General features: G+C 34.7%; 1 long non-coding RNA gene across 2 annotated transcripts in view; it reads right to left on the bottom strand.

Moving 5' to 3' along the window:
* LOC106505993 overlaps positions 1,235-17,568 on the bottom strand; it is a 275,032-nt gene continuing 258,698 nt past the window's right edge. The window contains exon 3 of one of the 2 annotated variants that reach the window (XR_002338633.1): positions 1,235-5,819. This is a non-coding gene — a long non-coding RNA (uncharacterized LOC106505993). The remainder of the gene's footprint in view (positions 5,820-17,568) is intronic. The other variant, XR_002338634.1, reaches the window with a different exon arrangement.

Genomic DNA, 17,568 nt, shown 5'->3' with positions numbered 1-17,568 from the left:
TTCCCCTTAAGTTAAATATAAATCTTTCTTAGGAGTTCCTGTTGTGGCTCAGTGGGTTACAAACCTGACCAGTATCCATGAGGATGTGATTCGATCCCTAGCCTTGCTCAGTGAGTTAAGGACCTAGCATTGCTGTGAGCTGTGGTGTGGGTCACAGATGCGGCTTGGATCCCACATTACTGTGGCTGTGGCATAGGCTGGCAGCTGCAGTTCCAATGCAGCCCCTAGACTGGGAACTTCTATATGCCATGGGTGTGAGGCAAAAAATAAATAAATAAACAAACAAACAAACAAATACACATCTTTCTTATGATCCATTAATACTACTCCTAGGTATTTACCCAAGAAAAATAAAAGCATATATCCCCCAAAAAATCCACTATAGGAATTTCCTAGGAGCCTTATTCATAGTCAGCAAAATCTGGAATCAATCCAAATGTCCTTCGACAAGAAGGTATTTCAAAATAATTGTAGTATATTCACCAGATGAACTACCATTCAGCAATAAAAGGAAAAATATCTATTGCTACATGGTAAAAAGATGAATAAATTACAAAAAAAAATCAAGTTGAATAAAAAAAGAGAAGTATAAGTAAGTATTCATGATGGTTCTATTTATATAAAGTTACAGATCAAGCAGAACTAAGTTATGGTGATTGAAATCAGAACAATGGTTACTCAGGAAGAGAACTTTCTGGTGTAACCGATATGTCCTGTATCTGTTTTAGTAGTTATTTCATGGGTATACACAATTTCCCAAAATTAATCAAAGTGAAATTCATATATATGCAGAAAAAAAATTTAATCAGCATATTAATACCTTACTAAACATAAATCCAAAGATCTTTAACAGGATATTAGACAACAGAACGCAACACATAAAGAGATAATACAGCATGACCAAATCAGGTTTAACATGGAAAGGTAATTCACCTTAGAGTAATTCACTTTATTAAAAGAAAAAAATGGGGTAAAACTATATGAATATATTAATAAGTAAAATATAATTTGACAATTTTAATATTCATCAATGATGAAAACTCTCGGTGTTCTTAATGATGAATTTCTGAAAGCCTTCCTCCATGATATGAACAAGCCAAGCATGTTTCTTCTGAAGCCTGCTCTTAATCATACTTAAGATCCTAACCAGTACTACAACCAAGATAAGTATTATACATACAGATGGAAAAGGAAGAAGTAAAACTGTTACTTGCAGATGACATGACCTGTATGTAGATCATTCTAGGGAATCTGTAAAATGCTACTACAAGTAATTAAGTTAACAAAGTAATAGGATACAAGGTTAGTTTGTTGATGTTTACTTTTACTTGCTTTTCTTGTTGAATTTATTCACAGTCAGTAAGTTTTCATTTCTTCAGTCTTTTCTGGGATATCTTTTTATTCTGTGCAATTTTCCCTTCTGGTTTAGGAACAATCTTTTCTTTTGCACCAAGTATCATCTCAATGTGGCAGAAAGCATGCATATGGGTTAATCCAACCATGAACTCTATAAATTCTGTATCTCAGCTGCTTTTTTCATCCGGATGTGCTCAATGATCAGAGAATCTACAGGTAAACTTTCAAATTCGTATTATTCTCTGTACTTTTATACATGTGCTACAAAAATTCAGTATTCTCTTTAGGTCACTGAGCCTGTGTCCAGCCCCACTGTCTGGCCTGAGCCCACCTATCAGCTCCACTATTGTAATGACAAAATGAGACACACTGCTTTTGTAAAGTGACATCCTTAAGATACTTGGTAGCTTTTTGGATATGCATACCCTTGATGACTGGGACAGTTCTACTCATATTCTTAAAGCGAATGCAAAGATCTGAACCTCTGATTTGCACAGTTTTGGGGGTTTTCCAGGTTAAGTGAATGGTGAACCATTTTCAGAGACGATATCAGGCCACTTACAGGAAGAGCCAAGCTTAGCTCTCAACAACCAATTGTATTCCTGTATACCTGCCATGAATTATTTCAAAATAATGCCAATTACAACAACAAAAATTTCCAACATCATCAAAAACATGAAAATTTGAGGAGTCTTTAACAAAATATGTGCAAGATCGGTATTCTGAAACTATAAATGTTGGTGAAATACATTAAAGACCTAAATTAATGCAGATACATACAATCTTTCTATTTTGAAAAACATTAAAGACCATCAATTGTCCTTATATTGACCTATAGATTTAAGCCAGTCTCAGTCAAAGACTTGTTTTGTTGAATCTGTAAGTTCATTTTTTAAAGAGTATGGGGGTACAGAGGGCCTAGAATAGCCAACACAATTTTACAGAAGTAGAATGTATTTATATACTATAAGATGGATTTATACCATCTTATTTCAACATTTAATAGACTACAGGAATGAAGGCAATTAGGTAATAGATCATTAAAACAGAAAGGATCCAGAAATTAACCAATGCATACATGGGTAATTGATTTTTAACAAAAGTGCCAGTGTAATTTAATGGGAAAATTAAAAGCCTTTTCAATAAATGGTACCAGAACAAATGGATATCATTTAGGATGGAAAAACAAACTACAATCTTTTTCTCACATAATACAGAAAAATTAACTAAAAATGGATCATGAAACCTTAAATCTATACCTATAAAACCTATGGAAGAAAACATTTTTTTTTAAATTTGAAATAGGCATAGATATCTTATTTGGGTATATAAAGAAAATATTGTAATTCATTAAACATAAAAACTTCTGATTTCTGGTGAAAAGGTATGTTAAAGACTAGAGAAAATATTCTGACATATGTATCTGACAGAGAACTGGTATCCAGAATACGTAACATCTACAGCTTATTAAGACAGTAACTTGATATAAATGGGAAAGAGATATTACTAAGCACCTTACAAATTTGTAAGTTAACAATGAGCCACTTGGATGAGTCTCAAACATATTCTGTTGAGACAGAAAAAGCAAGACACAGAAGAGTGTATGCTCCATGATCTTCATTAATATGTGATTCTATCTAGAAAAGCAAAGCCGACCTATGCTGGCAAACAGATCAGTGGTTTCCTGGGGTTATGGACCTGGAGGGGCAGCGCAAGATCAACCACAAAGGGGACAAAAGAACATGAGGGTACATAGGGAGGTGATGAAAATATTCTCCTTTTTGGTTTTGAATATGCATGTGTTGGGGGAAGACGTATTATAGGGTTATATATTTGTCAAGATTCATTTAAAAAGTGCCCTTAAAATAAGTGTATTTTTATGATATTACACATTAATAAAATTAAAATGCAGTTGTGTTTTTTCTATAAATTATAACTTGATTAAAAAGTCTGTAGAAAACTATGGCCAAACACAATAAGTGGTAGGGGAAAAAGAGAAAAAAAATATATTTTAAGTAAGGATGCTTTTTGTTGTTTCATAAGGAATTAGATACTGTGCATACCATAATAAATGATCAATGAGCAGATGCCTTTGTCTTTGTTGGACTTGAGACAGAGCTTGCAATAAAATGGGCTGCTCCTGTATTCCAGCACATTTAAAAATCCCTGTAAGGGCTTCAATCAAGATTCATGTTTTGCCATCAAATGGACCTATGTTTGTGCCTCTGCTCTAGGGAATGTTTTTTTTTTGAATTTGGGAATGAAGTTCAGCCTGCATCTGTAACGTATAAGGATAATAAAAGGAAGATAGTAACATAACAATCCTCAAACTCTCCTTGGTAGCAGTAAACATCAATCTTTACTCTGGATAAAAAATTCCTCAGATTAGAATCATATATTGAACTTTTACTGCGCTCTTGACACAGTACTCAGCAGATTGCTGACCATGGGATTAATTTAATATGGCCTTATGGAAATAAATGGACAGGGAACAGAAAGGCATATAAGCTCTTTTAAAATGGAAGACTTCCTTGAAGATTTTCCAGTGCCTCTGATATAATGTAATTTACCCTGGATTTTGACTGCTGTGTCTAAGGTTTATCTCTAGCTACATATTATTTTGTTAAAAAATGTTTTAAGTAGTTTAATATTTGCATTTGAAAGAGAGTTATCCACACAGTAACCCTAAAGTATACACTGTATAATAATTTCAAGAATTATGGAAAGGCTGGAAAGGGAGAGATTTTTGGCAAAAAAAAGAAAATTTCACTGTAACAGTGTTTCTCTCAAGCTTTCTTATACTTTCATACCACAGGTTATTTTTTCAGTAGTTAAAATTAAACCCAGCGCAACAATCTGCCTCAAGGTCTTCTAAGAAGTAAATTATGACCCTAGTGGGTAAGAGATTTTTTTCATAAATATGGGCAAATGGACCAATGTATTATGATTAAAAATCAAAAAATAAATCTAAATTGTATGGCAATTTAATGTAGAATAAATGTGACACCCAAGACAGCAAATTATAGACTTGAATAAATGGGTAACTGGGTATCTATGCGAAAAAGATGGATTTGGAGTTCCATCATACTCATTACACTAAATTACAACCAGTGGATCAAAGATTTAAATGTAAAAAATAACAGCATAAAAGCTCCAGAAGATAATATGGGAGATTCCATTATAATTGTGTGGAGGAAAATGGCATTCTCACCAATGCATCATTTAGAAATGACAAGAGAAAGATAATTTGATGATGTTAAGGAACATTCACAAAAATTTAAAAGACTAAATTTAAAATTGACAAAATTTGATAAACAAATATAAATAAAAGTGGCAAGAAAAAATGTGAAATTCATTGGATATGCAGAAATACAAAAGTGCAAAGTCATGGTTTTTTGTGAAGTTGCTAGGATAAAATGGGCAGTCTCTCACACTGCGAATGGGAGCAAAAATTCAAGCCTAATGGAGCAAAGTTTGTATGTATTTTTCAATTGGGAAATTTCCCATTTGGAAATTTATTATATCTGCATCTATATTCAATAGACATACACGTACACTTGCAAAATGACTTTTGAATATCCATTGCAAGATTAGTTTGCGACGGCAAAAGGTTGAAGGAAAAACTTAGATATCAGTAATGTACTGGTTTATCTTAAATTATGATAATTTAAACCTGTTTATTTTATATTCTATGTAATTTAAAGATAAATTATGATAAGCCACAAATCATATATGGAACTGTATAAAAAAGGGAAGAAATTATGTACGGATAAAGAACGGCAAAATACATTAAATACAAAAAGCACAATGTAGAACAGTGATTTAATATGTTTTCTTATGTGTAGATAGGGAAGAAAAGATCTGTATTCATGTTACTTGATTATAGAAAAAATTCTAGACAGATACAGAAGAAATAAAAAAAAAATAGTAGCTACTAAGGGTGAGCAGGGTGGGAACAAGGCTGAACCAGATACTGAAAAATAACATTTTCTTTTTTTATTGTCCAATTTATATGAATGAGATCTTGGCTTACCTCAGACTGTCATGAGCCATCCCTCCAGTCTGCTTTATCAGTCCATGCTCCCTTCTCTTGTCTTACGATGCCAGCTTTAACCTTCATATCTAACTTCAGGACCATATTTCCTCCCTTCTCTTTGACACAAAGCACATGGATACATTACTTAAGTTCAGCCAAACTTATACTCATCCTAGAGTTTGAATCTTGAGTGAGTGACACAAAGTTGCAGGGGAAGATGAGAAGCCATACATAGCATAGCAGTGTACTCAACAAGAATCCAGCAGTGGTGCAGCAGTAAACAAGCAGTAACCATGCCAGCGACAGTGTTCAACAATCCTGTCGCAAGAACCATCATGCCTTGGTTCCTTTGGGTTTTACAAGTCAAGGTCCGAAGGCTTCCTTCTTGATTCCATGTACTCCAGTATCTTTCCCATAAATGCCATTTCTGTTAAAGATAAACAGATTTAGTTTCTTTTGTTAGCACCATATAATTATGGTGCTATAATGAATTTTTTTTAACTCTCTTTGCCTTGGGCTGTGAGCAACCTAAAGTCAAGAAGTCAGTCTTGTTTGACACCCATAGGTCCTAGTGCTGTGCTTACCATATAATAATATGTGATCACAGATGGAACTGATTAATTCAATAACTTAGATGTTAATATTGGGACTAGTGTTCTTATTCATTGACAATTAAAATCTTCAAAATAACAAAGACCTTCCAGTGTCTAAGCTCAAAGTTTATGAATTTTTTTTGTGTTACCTTATTTGCTCAATTCTCAACCCTGAATAAAAGAACAGATTTAATAATTACAATTGTAAAAAGAGGTTGATAATAGATGCACTGAATTATTTCTGCTTAAAATAAAATGGCAGGAAATCTGTTCCTAAAAATATATTTCATACTAAAATGAATGCTAATTTTTCTGAAATCATGCATTACTTTTTAAATGATAAATTTTACATTTTAAATAATTGTCATTTGAATGACTATAACTATAAACCCTGATCATTCCACTTCTCTTACACATTAGAAGAAAGTATTAGTTTTCCATTCAATGAATATAAAAACAATGAAAAATGTATTAAACAATGAAAAAATGTATTTCAAAGGACATGTTACTAAAAAAAACAAATTTTTACTTTATATATGACATCACAATAAAAAAATCCCTATTAGAATTACATATTCCTGGAAACCATCTTTCACTGTTAATATTAAATCCAGATTGTAATAGAAATAGATAAAAAAAACCCACGACCTTCAATTACTTAAATAATATATTTTACACAGCACTAATTACCTTCAACTAGCATACCACCAGGGAGATGAAAAGCAAACATTAAGTCTATTTGATTAATGTATTAGAACATTGCAAAATTTCAGCTTTTTCCTCTTGACGGATATCATTTTCCCTGTATTTCCCGTTCTTTGTTTTCATTCCGTACTCTCATGTAGACAATATTGATTTGACAATTTGAATATCATTCCCATAAGAGCACTCCAATAACTACTCTTTCACATGTTGTCTTTATTCATAAAAATACATATTATACTCCTCATTTGAAAGCCTTCTAAAATTATATATTATCAAATATAATTCTTAAGCATTAAATTTCCCAATGCTCTGTCACTGTTTAAATGCCCTCAAATGTCAATGCATTACTCTACCTAAAACTGAAGAAGAAATATATTTTTCCTATTATTTGCACAGCTAGCATTATTCAAGTTTAATTTTTCATAATATTTTTCAAATAAAGTGGACAAACAATTTTATAAACAAGCAGGTATAAGAAATTTCAAAACTGAAATCAATTGAAATAGATTAATTAGGACTCTAACTCCAGAATCTCTCATTATTAGCAGGACATTTCCCTACTAACACAGAATGAATTATTTTTAGGTTTAGGCTGTTATAACACTGTATCAAAGTACCCTTTCCCTGGCTAATTTTGGCTTGTTTTGTGTTCTAGAAGTTCTTCTATATAGCATATCCATACTGGATCTTGCTAAAACAATTAGGATCATAGGTTTATAGTATGCTTCTATAAAGTCTGCTTTTCCTTACACCTTAATAATTTTGACAGCAGCTTAATTCTGCTGTTTATTGTTGGGTCTACAAAATTTAAAAGCATAAGGTGTTGGGTTTTTTTCTAAACTTTATTCTTAGGTGAAAATTGTGACTATATACATGTATAAATACTATGAATGGATTGTTATATTTTCCAAGCTCTGTCTCATGTCAAAACCATGATGAAAGCTTTTCCCCTTGTTTTTCACATGTTCTGGTTAAACTCCTTTTCTCCTCTACTGGCACTGATTATATTCTAATCTTTACTGCAATTTCTGGCATTTCCTCTCCATTTAGAAGGATGAAGCCATGAAGGCAGAACACTTTATCTTATTTTCAGCCACAGACCATCAGCCCATCTTGACTGCCTTCCTCCTACTTAGCCTGCTTGCTCAAGTATCCCACATCTTAAAAAAAAGAAAAAAGAAAAAGAAAAAACCTTTCTTCAAGTCTAAATCCACATAGAATTATTTTTAATCTCTATCCACTCTCGATCTATCAAGCTTTGTAACATAATGGTCAAATATTGCTGCTTTGGATAAATCTATTCCAAATCACTCTTATAATGGGTACAGTGTGGATTGTAGACCCATCCTATTGTGGAAGAGCCTTTCTCATCACCAAGCTCCTAATTTCTTTATTTTCTTTTTTAAAATTTTTATTTCCCCAATACAATTCTTATTTCTACTGTACAGCATGGTGACCAGTTACACATACATGTGTACATTTTTTTTCTCACATTATCATGCTCCATCATAAGTGACTAGACATAGTTCCCAATGCTATACAGCAGGACCTCACTGCTAATCTATTCCAAAGGCAAGAGTTTGCATCTATTAACCCCAAGCTCCCAAATCACTCCCTAGCCCTCCTCCTTGGCAACCACAAGTCTATTCTATAAGTCCATGATTTTCTTTTCTTTGGAAAGGTTCATTTGTGCCATATATTAGATTCCAGATATAAGAGATACCACATAGTATTTGTCTTTCTCTTTTTGACTTACTTCACTCAGGATGAGAGTCTCTAGTTCCAACCATGTTGCTGAAAATGACATTTTATTTTTTATGGCTGAGTAGTATTCCATTGTGTATATATACCACTTCTTCCTAATCCAATCGTCTGTTTATGGACATTTAGGTTGTTTCCATGTCTTGGCTATTGTGAACAGTGCTGAAATGAACATGCGGGTGCATGTATCTCTTTTAAGTAGAGTTTTGTCTGGATATATGCCCAGGAGTGAGGTTGCTGGGTCATATGCTGGTTCTATGTATAGAATTCTAAGGTACCTCCATACTGATCTCCATAGTGGTTGTACCGGCCTACATTCCCACCAACAGTGCAAGAGGGTTCCCTTTTATCCACACCTTATCCAGCACTTGTTATTTGTGGACTTATTAATGATGGCCATTCTCACTGTTTGTGAGGTGGTATCTTGTGGTAGTTTTGATTTGCATTTCTCTAATCATCAGGGATGTTGAGCATTTTTTCATGTGTTTATTGGCCATCTGTATATCTTCCCTGGAGAAATGACGCTTCAAGTCTTTTGCCCACTTTACAATTGGGTTGTTGGGTTTTTTGCTCTTGAGTTGTATAAGTTGTTTGTATATTCTAGAGATTCAGCCCTTATCAGTTGCATCATTTCAAACTATTTTCTCCCATTCTGTAAGTTGGCTTTTTGTTTTCTTTTTGGTCCCTTTGCTGTGCAAAAGCTGGCCAGTGTGATTAGGTCTCACTGGTTTATTTTTGCTTTTATTTCTGTGGCTTTGGGAGACTGACCTGAGAAAATATTTGTATGGTGGATGTCAGAGAATGTTTTGCCTATGTACTCTTCTAGGAGTTTGATGGTTTCTTGTCTTATATTTAAGTCTTTCAGCCATTTTGAGTTTATTTTTGTGCATGGTGTGAGGGTGTATTCTACTTTCATTGATTTGCATGCAGCTGTCCAGGTGTCCCACCAATACTTGCTGAAAAGACTGTCTTTCCATTTTATGTTCTTGCCTCCTTTGTCAAAGATTAATTGACCATAGGTGTCAGGGTTTATTTCTGGGTTCTCTATTCTGTTCCATTGGTCTGTATGTCTGTTCTGGTACCAGTACCACACTATTTTGATGACTGTGGCTTTGTAGTATTTCTTGAAGTCTGGGAGAGTTATGCTTCCTGCATGGTTTTTGTTTCTCAGAATTGCTTTGGCAATTATGGGTCTTTTGTGGTTCTATATAAATTTTTGGATTGTTCGTTCTAGTTCTGTGGAAATGTCATGGGTAATTTGATAGGGATTGCATTGAATCTGTAGATTGCTTTGGGTAGTACAGCCATTTTTACAATATTAATTTTTCCAGCTTAGGAGCATGGCCTATCATTCCATTCTTTACATCTCTTTAATTTCCTTGATCAATGTTTTATAGTTCTAAGCATATAAGTCCTTTACCTCCTTGGTCAGGTGTATTCCCAGGTATTTGACTTTTTGTGGTGCAATTTTAAAAGGTTTTGTGCTTTTGTATTCCTTTTCTAAAGTTTCTTTGTTAGGATACAGAAACGCGATTGATTTCTGAATATAAATCTTATATCCTGCCACTTTGCAGAATGTGTGGATCAGCTCAAATAGTTTTTGGGTTGAGTCCTTAGGGTGTTCTATATATAGTATCATGTCGTCTGCATACAGTGACAGTTTTACCTCTTCTCTTCCTTTTTGGATGCCTTTTATTTCTTTTGTTTGTCTGATTGCTGTGGCTAGGACTTCCAGTACTGCGTTGAATAAAAGTGGTGAGAGTGGGCATCCTTGTCTTGTTCTAGATTTTAGTGGGAAGGCTTTCAGCTTTTCTCCATTAAGTATTGTATTTGCTGTGGGTTTGTCGTAAATGGCTTTATGTTAAGGAATGTTCCCTCTATACCCACTTGAGTAAGAGTTCTGATCATGAATGGATGTTGGACTTTGTCAAATGCCTTTTCTGCATCTATTGAGATGATCATGTGGTTTTTGACTTTTCTTTTGTTAATGTGGTGTATGATGTTGATTGATTTACATTTGTTGAATCATCCCTGTGAACCTGGGATGAATCCCAACTGGTCATGGTGTATGATCTTTTTTATATATTTTTGGATTCAGATGGCTAAAATTTTGTTGAGAATTTTTGCATTTATATTCATCAAAGTTATTGGCTGATAGTTTTCTTTTTTGGTGGTATCTTTGTCTGGTATTGGAATTAGGGTGATGGTGGTATCATAGAATGTCTTTGGGAGTATTCCTTCTGCTTTAACTTTTTGAAAAAGTTTAAGGAGGATGGGTATAAGTTCCCATGTTTGGTAGAATTCAACTGTGAAGCCATCTGGTCCTGGACTTTTATTTGTAGGGAGTGTTTTTATGATATATTCAGTTACATTTCTAGGAATCAGTCTGTTCAGTTGATCTGTTTCTTCTTGATTCAGTTTGTAAGTTGCTAGAAAATTGTCCATTTCTTAGGTTGTTAATTTTGTTGGCATACAATTGTTCATAATATTTTTTCATGGTTTTTTGTTTATCTGTAGTATGTGTTGTGACTTCTCCCTTTTTACTTCTTGTTTATTTGGGTTGCTTCACTCCTCTTCTTGGTGAGTCTAGCCAGAGGTTTGTCAATTTTGTTTACCTTTTCAAAGAATCAGCTCTTGGTTTGATTGGTCTGTTGTTCTTTGAATCTCTATTTTATTCATTTCCTCTTTGATCTTTATGATTTCCTTCCTTCTGCTGACATAGGTTTTGCTTGTTCTTCTTTTTCTAATTCATTTAGGTGGTGGGTTAAGTTGTTGATTTGAGATTTTTCTTCTTTTTCAAGAAGGCCTGTATTGCTATGAACTTCCCTCTGAGCACTGCTTTTGCAGCATCCCATAGATTTTGAGTGGTTGTGTCTTGAGACAAATGATAATGATATCATTTGTCTCAAGGTATTTTTTAATTTCCTTCATTTCTTCATTGACCTATGGGTTTTTTAGTAGCGTGTTATTTAGTCTCCATGTAGTAAGTTTTTTTCTAATTTCTTTTTCTGTGGTTGATTTCTAGTTTCATGCCATTGTGGTCAGAGAAGATACTTGAAATAATTTCTATACTCCTGAATTTGTTGAGGTTAGTTTTGTGCCCCAGTATGCGATCAATTCTTGAGAATGTTCCATGTGCACTTGAGTAGACTGTATATTCTGAATTTTTTGGATGTAATATCCTGAAAATGTCGATTAAGTCTAACTCTTCTATTGTGTCCTTGAGGATCTCTGATGCCTTGTTGATTTTCTGTCTAAAGGATCTGTCCATTGATGTGAGTGTGGTCTTAAAGTCTCCTACTATGATTGTGTTCCCATCAATTTCTCCTTTTATGTCTATTAGTATTTGTTGGAGGTATCTGGGTGCTCCTATATTAGGAGCATATATACTGACAATTGTAATATTCTCTTCTTGAATGATTCCTTTAACCATTAAATAGCGTCCATTGTCTCTCCTTACGGCCATCATTTTAAAGTCTATTTTGTCTGATACGAGTATTGCAACTCCTGCTTTCTTGTCTTATCCATTGTCATGAAATATCTTTTCCCATCTCCTCACTTTTAATCTATATGTGTCCTTTGCCCTAAAGTGAGTTTCTTATAGACAGCAGATTGAAGATTTTTGCTTTTTTATCCAATCTGCCACTCTGTGTCTTTTGATTGGAGCATTCAGTCCATTGGCATTTAACATTCATCCATTGGTAGATATGTATTTACTGCCATTTTAAACCTTGTTTTCCAGTTGATTCTATGTTTCTCTTTTCTTCTTTTCTTTTTTTGGTTGGATGGTTTCCATTTATTTTATGCTTGAGTACGTTTCTTTTCAGTTTTTGTGAATGTAATGTTCCATTTTGATTTGTGGTTGCACCATTTTTTAAGTATGTTAACCCCTTTCCATATCTGCTTGCTTTTGCCTGATAGTCATATAGGCTCAAACACATCATTAAAAAAAAAAAAAAGAATCTATATTTTCTTACTTTCTGTCCTCACATTGTATGATATTGAGGTCTCTTTTATTTTTTAACATCTTCATGTTTAGATATGTATGCTGGCTTATTTAAGTGACTGCTTTCCAATTATGGTTTCCTCCATCCTAATTCTTCTTTTTTTCTTTTCTTTTTTTTTTTAATTTAGAGAAACCCTTTCAGTATTTCTTTTAGAATTAGTTTAGTATTGCTGTACTCTTTTAGCTTTTGTTTGTTGGGGAAATTCTTTATTTCCCCTTTGATTTTAAATGATATTTTTGCTGGATAGAGTATTCTAGATTGCAAATGTTTTCCTTTCAGCACTTTAAATATATCTTGCCACTCCCTTATGGCCTGTAGTATTTCTGTAGAGAAATCAGCTGATAGTTTTATGAGGGTTCCCTTATAATTAACACTCTGCTTTTCTCTGCTGCCTTTAGAATCCTCTCTTTAACTTTTGCCATTTTCATTATAATATGTCTTGGTGTGGGCCTGTTAGAGCTCAACTTGTTTGGGGCCCTCTATGCTTCCTGTATCTTGATTTAGGTACCTTAAATTTGGAAAGTTTCCAGCCATAATTTCTTCAAATATATTTTCAATTCCCTTTTCCCCTTTTTCTTTTCCTTCTGGAATTCCTATTATGTGTAGATTGGCCCACTTTATATTATCCCATAGGTCTTCTATGTTTTTTCGTTTGTTTTTTTCTGTCTGCTGTCCTGACTGGGTGATTTCCATTATTCTATCTTCCATGTCACTAATTCATTCCTCTGCATTATTCATTCTGTTCTTTATTGCCTTTAGCTCAGTTTGTAACCCTGAAAATGAGTTTTCTAGTTTTTCTTGGCTACTCCTTATATTTTCTAGTTCCTTTATAAAGGAATCTGCATTACTGTTCATATATTCTCTTAATTCCTTCAGTATTTTCACTCTTTCCCTTTTGAACTCAATGTCTGTCAGACTGCAGAGGTCTGTTTAATTGTTGACTGCTTTAGGTGAATTCTCCTACTGCTTTAACTGGGAATGGTTTCTGTGCTTTTTCATCTTGCTTGTGTTTTTCTTTTTCTGTGAGTTTGGGGAAGCCAAACTGTAGTCTGGTAAGACTACTTCTATGCAAAAATACCCCTTTGTATTTTGGGGGGGGGTACTATTTATTTTTGGTGTGGGAGTTTGAATATTTGCTGCCTCTTTCTTTGGTGTGAGCAGGTTGTTATCCCCAGGGTGCTCAGTGTGTTTTCAGGAAGAAGGAGGCAATGGGAAGGGCCAGCAGTCAGTGCCTGGTCATTGGGATCTCAATAGCAGCAAGGACCTACAGGAAGGTGGCACAGGCTACTCCTAGTTGCAGGGCCCTGGGAAGTGGTGATAAGCTCTTGGCAGATCTTCAAGGTGACAAAAGCATTTGGCAGTAGCAACAGCAGGGTGCGTGAGTTCCCAGGGGAGTTAGAGCAACAATAGCTTGTGTTCAATTAACATCCCCTTCTCTGAGGTGATTGGAACCACAGGTGGTGCCTATTCAGGGACCCCTATTGGGAGTGGGCCCCTATTGTCTCTAGAGTCAGTGATAGCTGTGGTGGTTTGTCCCTGCCACCTGTAGACCATGCATGAGACAACATGTCTCACTTATTCCACATAGGAAGTGCTCTACAGCCTGCTTCTATTTGCAGGATCCTTGGAAGTGACAGAGATCAGGAATGTGGATATTGCCCGGAATGTCTGGCAATGGCAACAACAGAGCAAGTGTGTTGCCAGCGGTGCAAGAACACCAACAGGTTGTGTTCAGTCACAATGCCCTCCTCTGTGGTACCCGTGAGGTGCATGGGGCTGGAAGTGGTATCTGTTCACAGACTCCTAGTATTGGCGAGCCACTCCCACCTCTGGAGCCAGAGTTAACTGCGTTGCTTTGCCCCCGCCTCCTGTAGACCATGCCAGAAGCACCTCATCTTGCAGAGCCCCCACAGGAGGTGCTGCACAAGCTGTTCCTAGTTGAAGGTTCCTGGAAAGGGACAGTGATCAAGAATCTGGGCACTGCCCAGAGTGTTTGGCAGTGGCAGCAGCAGGGCGGGTATGCTTCCAGGGGCAAGCTCCTAATTTCGAAGTGCATGATGTGACTAAAAATCTTGACTACTTACAAGAAAGAAAGGAAGGAAGGAAGGAAGAAAGAAAAGAAAGAAAGAAAAAGTTTCCATTGTGGCGCAGTGGAAATGAATCTGACTAGGAACCGTGAGGTTGTGGGTTTGATCCCTGGTCTTGCTCAGTGTGTTAAGGATCTGGCATTGCTGTGAGCTGTCGTGTAAGTCTCAGATGTGGCTCGGATCCCACATTGCTGTTGTTGTGGCCTAGGCTGGCATCTGTAGCTCCAATTCAATCGCTAGCCTGGGATCCTCCATAGGCCATGGGTACAGCCCTAAAAAGCCAAAAAAAAAAAAAAAAAAAAAAAAAAAAATTCTTGACTATTTATAACATTTTAAACTCTTAACTTATCCAAACCTTCATGAGGCTCTTCCTATTCATGTCTTACATGACTTCCTTTCTTTTTTCTCTTTGCTCTAAATCAACTTTATTGATTCCTTTTTCCAACCAAGATTGATTTTTCTACCTGTTTTTAAGAATACATCTATGCAATTTCCACTTGTATTAAAATGAAGCCACAAAAAGTTTTGAAAGAGAAAACATGGAAGCAATGCCCAAAAATATGGTAACAATTTTTTTACTTGTTGTCGCTGATGGGCAATTAATTTACATACATTAATTTTTCAGACATGCTATATAAATTTAAATAAATTTGATCAAATTATCATGTAGTTTATTTCAACTTATTTGGAAAAAAATATTTCTAATATGTATTTTCTATTTGCTCACTTTCCCTAGAGTCTACCAAATATAATTTAACTTTTTCATACTGCCATGAAGAACATAACAGTATAGCATAACAGAAATGTATCCTCTGGGGCTAATGAGGGAGGCCTCTGGGGCTAATAAGGTATAAAATGCCATATACCGCTTTCCTACATGAACCAACATTGCTATGCTTTTCGAGTATGCCAATTTTTTTTATGTTTGTATATTTTCCCTTAAATCAGCTGTCATGTTTGCTGCTGCCTTTATGTCTGTCTTTCTGAAAGAGGCCACTAATTTGCTCTCATATCTGCTGTGCATGGAAAAACCACATTGACAAGCTTCTGTAACTGTGTCTAAAATAAGTTCCCATTGTGGCTCAGTAGTATCGAATCCAACTAGTATCCAGGAGGGCAGTGATTTCATTCCTGGCTTTGCTCAGTGGGTTAAGGATCCAGTGCTGCCTTGAGCTGTAGTATAGGTCACAGATGCTGCTCAGATCTGGCATTGCTGTGGCTGTTATGCAGGCTGGCAGCTACAGCTCTGATTCAATCCCTAGCCTGGGAACTTCCACATGTGGGTGCATCCCTAAAAAGACATAAAAATGAATAAATAAATAAATAAATAAATAAATAAATAAATAAATAAGAGTAAATAACTCACAGAGGGCTAAGGCTTAGCTCCATCAGTAAACTGCATGAACTCTGTAACGCCAGTTTAGGAGTTTGGTATTGTTAATCTCTTAGTTCTTTACTAAGACCTTGCCAAAATACTGGATTGAGTATGTGTTTGCTATATGAAACTCAAGTGGTAATTCAGTTTGATAGATTGATGTTTCCATATTTCTACAATTCTGTTAAGAATTCAATCTTTTAAAGAGAAATGGATTTTAATCATTTTATATGTTTAATAACTATATTTATTCCAGGCAAGTGCTCAATATGTCCTTCCTTTTAATTGCTCTAAACGAGACATAAAATTTATACTACTGTATATGTGGCTTCAAATCTGTTCTCCAATGGACTTGTTTTAGAACAACAGAGACTAACGTTTGAGAAAACAGGCATGGATACTTCAGTGGCATTCTGGTTAGCTGGAAATTCAGGAAATGCATTGCTTTAGATCCAAATTGTATGTAGAGCTAAGAATTCAACCACTATAGAGCACTCACAATTTTGAATTGAATTTTGAGTTGATTTTGTAGGAAATCTTTTTAAAATGTATCATATGCCTGTTTTCTAATATAATGTGTTATTTTTATGTTAAGAAGATCCCATTACTAACATTAATTATTATATCATTACAGAGTATTTCTCCTGTCTATTCTGTTGTGCTATTACATGTTACAGCACTAGAATTCATTCACCTTCATGGTGACTGCTCTTTAGTCAGCTTTGGGTTTCAAAACCAGATAACTAAAATTGCTAGAATCCTATATGCATTGAAAGTAAATTGATTCTACATGTAGACCTGAATAACGTAAGTATGCACATGGATTTTGTAACATCTTTTATAGTTGGTCACAGACCTTTTTAAATGCATTATCTGCCTGTTTGCTGCCTTTAAAATAAATGAAGGTATTGGATGTGTTCCAAATTAAAATAATTTTAATATACATGAGTAAGAGTAATCACTTTGCTTCTTCATTTTATCTTCTTCCTAGTTAATTCTATGTTGTAATTCCTTGGATCAGATTAAAACTGAGGTACTTGAGTTTGTATTTTCTACGGTATTCTCTACTTGCATTGGACACTAGATACTTTAAGAATGTCTTTGCATTATTAGAGTCTAGCATTACAGTGTCAGATGTTCTGTGGATCCATTCCTCAGTGATACTGGGGGAAATTACATATGTATACATAATATATGTTTGTATGTATATATATATAATTACATACATATATATATAATTACATACATACATACATACATATATATATATAGTTATGTATGTGTGTGTGTGTATATATTCAACAGTCTCTGGAAATTGTCCCATTCGTATACTGGTATACCTTGTTTTATTGCATTTCAATTTATTCTACTTTGCAGGTATTGTGCTTTTTACAAGATTTGTTGCAACTCTGCAACCAGCAAATCTTCTAGGGCCATTTTTTTTTCCAAAGACATTGCTTATGTTGTCTCTGTGTCAAATTTGGTAATTCTCAAATATTTCAAACTTTTTCATTATTATTATATTTTTCATGGTGCTCTGTGATCAGTGATCTTAGATGTTGCTGCTGTGACTTCCTGAGGCTTAGATGATGGTTGGCATTTTTTAGTAACAAACTTTTTCAATTGTTATGTATACTGTTTTTAGACA

The sequence above is a fragment of the Sus scrofa genome, chromosome 14 (assembly GCF_000003025.6).
Source record: "Sus scrofa isolate TJ Tabasco breed Duroc chromosome 14, Sscrofa11.1, whole genome shotgun sequence".
NCBI classification, from domain to species: Eukaryota; Metazoa; Chordata; class Mammalia; order Artiodactyla; family Suidae; genus Sus; species Sus scrofa.
Note: the sequence above shows the minus strand (reverse complement) of the source record. Positions and strands in the feature narration are given on the sequence as shown.